This window comes from Oratosquilla oratoria, chromosome 23, assembly GCF_046742065.1.
Source record: "Oratosquilla oratoria isolate Oo_2021 chromosome 23, ASM4674206v1, whole genome shotgun sequence".
Classification (NCBI taxonomy): domain Eukaryota; kingdom Metazoa; phylum Arthropoda; class Malacostraca; order Stomatopoda; family Squillidae; genus Oratosquilla; species Oratosquilla oratoria.
In genome coordinates this window covers 12,313,933-12,318,932 of record NC_134799.1, presented here as the reverse complement: position 1 = coordinate 12,318,932, position 5,000 = coordinate 12,313,933, and the positions used below count along the sequence as shown (strand labels likewise).

At 45.9% G+C, this 5,000-nt stretch overlaps 1 protein-coding gene across 5 annotated transcripts in view; it reads right to left on the bottom strand.

Moving 5' to 3' along the window:
- LOC143037966 (uncharacterized) overlaps positions 1-5,000 on the bottom strand; it is a 181,220-nt gene that overhangs the window by 125,724 nt on the left and 50,496 nt on the right. The window lies entirely within an intron of this gene.

Genomic DNA, 5,000 nt, shown 5'->3' with positions numbered 1-5,000 from the left:
GGCTTAGTAACCATCAAGTAGTGAGCGCTGAAACAATTGGTTAACTAAAGATTAGATAAGTTGATGGATAGGGATGACAGATGGTAAGTGCCTGGTGTGGGCTATATGGTCTTTTGAAGTCTCCTACATTTTTATGTTCGTAATCCAGCTATTATAAGAGGAGACACTATGGGAAGGAAATGTTTGTAAAAAGACACCTCGCAATGGTAGATCAATAACTATATAAATCAACAGTGATGATAACAAGGTGGATCAGTTAACAATGTGGAACGGCTGACAAGGTGGATCAGTTAACAATGTGGAACGGCTGACAAGGTGGATCAGTTAACAATGTGGAACGGCTGACAAGGTGGACCGGTGGAACTAATGTTGGAACGATGATCCCCCTGAGGGCAACTTTCCAACGTTGCCTCCAAGTTCCACATCCGGCGCAAAACGTCATCGTTGCGTCATCGTTGCGTCACTCTCCCCTCCCGTCCCCCTTGTCTGTTTTTGTCCGACACCTTCAGCGACATGACGTCATCAGACCTCCTAGCTTGGATGCGCACAATTCATTTCTTATCATAATTCTATCACTAAGCTTAATTTTACAAAATCGACTTCATAATCGTGGATGTAACACGACCGTGCGCGTGTGTGTGATTTCTAAATGGCAGATACATGAGGACAGTGGTAAAGGATAAGATGAAATAATGGACGATTGTGACAAGCGGAGTTCCACAAGGATTGGCTCAAGCACCAGGTTCCCAATATATGCAACTAACATGATGAAAGATACATTTCTTTTTTTATCAACATAGTTTGAAGAACGTCAAAAGGACACTCAAAAAATGAGATACTTGAGAATGAGAGAGAGGGCCCAACCAACGTGCCTCTTTTCCGGTTTACTACAATTAGATAACTACGATGAGTAAACACACGCAAGCAAGCAAGCAAGCGCACACACACACACACACACACACAAACACCGACTTGTTGGTGTAATGGTACCGACTAGATCTCCTAACTCGGTGGTCCTGAGTTCAGTCCCCGTCCAGAGCTGAAAAGTATTACGGTACTCCCTCCTTTGGGCAAGAAGTTGGTGTGTGTGTGTGTGTGTGTGTGTGTGTGTGTGTGTGTGTGTGTGTGTGTGTGTGTGTGTGTGTGTGTGTGTGTGTGTGTGTGTAAGTGTGTGTGTGTGTGCGCGCGTGTGTGTGTGTATGTGTGTGTGCATGTAAGTATGTAACGGCACACAGGCGCCTGCGTGGAGTAATGGCGAATTTTATTTGTTTTTCTTTTCCTACGGTGAGATGAAATCCATGAGCTCTGTCTCGATTTACTTTGAACTCCCGTTGGCTCAGGACGCTGTCACAGGACACGGCATAATCATAGTAAGACAGGACTCGTGGTAATGGGTTTTTAATTGGACAAATTTAGGTCTAAGAAGGAAATAGGCAAGAACTGGTTTCCCAACAGAAGAGTGGTTAACGAATGGAATAGACTTGGTAACCATGATGTCGTGAGCGCTGAAACAAGTGGTTGTTCTGAGAGAAGACGAAATCACTTTATGGATAGAGATGAAAGATGATAAGGGACATGGAACTGCCAGATCAAGGCCTTATGGTCTTTTGCAGTCTCCTCCATTCTTATGTTCTTAACACTTGGATCGAAGACGTAGCGACACTGCGTAAGAGGTGACGTGACCTACAGTGTCTTGAGTCAAGCAAGGTCACCAAATAACCGACTAAGGTCAACAGAGATCACATAGGTGGAGTGGTGACTTATAATCACCCTGTACCACTACGCTGTAGTTTCCACAACGTAGTCACAACCATCTATCAATGAGACCCAGCGTTATGGCACCTCACAGCCTCACTCTCCCTTCTCCTCCAGATCTGACCCCAGGAAGACTCCATGGCCTCCGAGGAGAAGAGATGATGATCGGTTTAACATCGCGAACTCCCCCTATCAGGAAGCTAGGACGGTGCCCCTTACAGAGGACTTTGTAGCGTGGAATGGAATGAACCATCATGCCCTTAGTCCAACTTCACCTGCGTCAAGGTTCGAACTGCCGTCACCTCGACCTCCGCCGCAAGTAAGTAGTGCCTTGTCCACGCTGGGCCATTTCCCACGGAGATAACCATAGTCCGGCATCGTTTACTCCCGTTCGTGTGCTTAAAACAAAACCAAAAAAATCTGACATTATCTGCTGTGAGTTAGTCGCGCTCCCTCGTGGCCACACTCGTCGTGGGATAAATGACGTGCCACGTTGGCCCACAAGGAGGGCGTACCTCGATTTCTCCACTTCCCTCAAATTGAAGCATCACTGAGCGCCTCAACTAAAATAAATATTTAAGTAAATAATTTTATAAACATTCAAACAAATAAATAATAGATAAATAAATAACTAAACAAAGAAAAAGAAATAGGTAAACAATCAAATGAAAAATAATCAAGACAAATGCCCCCCCCCAATTCAAATAGATAATTCAGTAAATAAACAACCTACAAAAAATAAACGAATAAATAGGTAAATAAGCAAACAAACAAATAAGTAAATACAGAATGATACATGAATGCATGAATAAATAATAACTAAAAAAAGAAATCTGGTTACGCCTCTCCTTGTCTTGTCTGGTAAGGGCCCTCCCTCCCTCCCTCCCTCCCTCCCTTCCTCCCTCAAAACCACTAAAGACCTCGAGACTTCAATAACTGACATTTGGAACCAATAATGACATCCGCAACCCCGCAGTGGCTGGCAACAGTCCTCGGGCACACCCATAGGATTTTTCTGGATTAAAAAAAATGTTGGTCTAACGACTGTGTTATGTTACCGGTACAGAGCCGTTTCTATGTCACCTGACCGTCATTCCTCTACTCACGATCATTCAGCCAACGGTTGCTCGAAGTTACGATGGGTTTTTGCAGGTAAAAAGAAGAGATTTTCTTTTATTTCCCGGGGTGGTGCACGTAGGTATGTATATTCCATATTGCTAAGTATGTTTGCTTAAGAAAAATATGGCTCATTTATGACGATGGCTGCATTGCGTCTAGCGTTCGCACAGCGGCCAGCACCTCCCCCACACCCCCTCGGTCCGTGTGCGCCACCCTCGACGGTTCGACGGTTCGACTCACGACGGTTCGACTTAGGACGGGTTTCTCAGAACCTGTTAACAAGCTCCTCATCGTAAGCAGAAGAGCAGTTGCATATAGGCAGGACAGGATCAGTCGCAGGCTGTCTCTCCTTGTGTGAAAAGTTGGAAGAAGTACAGTCGAACCTGACAGAAAGAAGTCAGGGAGATGGTTTTGTCTGACGTCTGTCTTGGGCGACTAACACTTAAGTGTGCCTCTTATTGGTTCCTGTGAAACCAAGAGAGAAAAGAGAGACAGAGGGGGGAGGGGGGAGGGGGAGGGAGGGAGAGAGAGAGAGAGGGAGAGAGAGAGGGAGAGAGAGAGAGAGAGAGAGAGAGAGAGAGAGAGAGAGAGAGAGAGAGAGAGAGAGAGAGAGAGAGAGAGAGAGAGAGAGAGAGAGAGAGAGAGAGAGAGAGAGAGAGAGAGAGAGAGAGAGAGTGAGGGAGGGAGAGAGTTGATAATAGTGAGTTTATACCAGTCCTTTATGAGCTCAACTGTGTATTCCCACGTGTTCTTTTTTTATTTATCGTAATACAGTACATCCTGTCAACACGTTTGAAACCGAGCGGCTCTTATGTATAGCGTGTTAAACGTAGGGTTACGCAACCCAGTTGACAGGTACAGCGCTCGGACAAAGCGCCACACAGGAAACAGAATGCGATTAGGACTCTGAAGTGTTAGTGAGTCCGGACCTTTGAAATCCAGGAAGAAAGAGTGCCAGGAATTGTGCTAATGGGGCATTAGAACTTATTGCTACGACGGTTAAAAATAGAGGTAATCATTAAACCCTTTCAGGCGATAGATAGACCCATCCGTACACGTACACATACACACACACGTACACACACACACACACACACACACACACACACACATGTACACACACACACACACACACACACACACACACACAAACACAGACAGACAGACACACACACACACACACACAGACAGACACACACACACACACACACACACACACACACACACACACACACACACACACACACACACACACACACACACACACACACACACACACACACACACACACACACACACACACACACACACACACACACGGAAGCTGGGGCCACACCCAATATCCAGTGTGGGTGTGGTGTCATAGACTCCACTCAAATTTTGAGGTAAAATAAATGTTAATTTGAGTTCCTTCTTGTGTGTACGCTTCTTCCTGGTGTTCGCAAAGTAAGAAAAGAGTTTCAATTCCTGAGCACTTAAGAAATTCATAAGAAACTAATGTTGAATTTGAGCCCCCCCTCTCTCTCTCTCTCTCTCTCCCGTTCACATACGCACACGCACGCACACACACACACACACACACACACACACACACACACACACACACACACACACACACACACACACACACACACACACACACACACACACACACACACACACACACACACACACACACAAAAGACGTCGACCTACGAAGCTACAAGTGAAAACCGCGGACAGGTATTCAACTGGATGCGACAGGAACCGTTGGACTTGTGAGGGCGAAGGCACGGTGGGGCACGGTTGGAGTTAAAATCTTTAAAATAAGATTAAAATTCAAAAAGGCGAAAAAGATAGTTTGGAAGACAGGTTGAAGGACCGTGAAAAATGACGACTGGCGCGAGGAAGTGTAGACATCGGAGCCAATACTGAACAAGAAGTCCTCAGACCGGTGCGGTGTCACACTGTGCAGCGACGCCGGATGCGCCCAGATGAGGTTTGCAACTTCGATTAGCTTAATAAAACCACCCGGCGCCGGAAGCCACAACTTGATATAACGACGACTACTATTCCCCACCCCCTCCACCTGGTTAAGACACTCTCATAACCTTCGTAATAATGGAGCCGTTGCTCCAGCCAAAGAC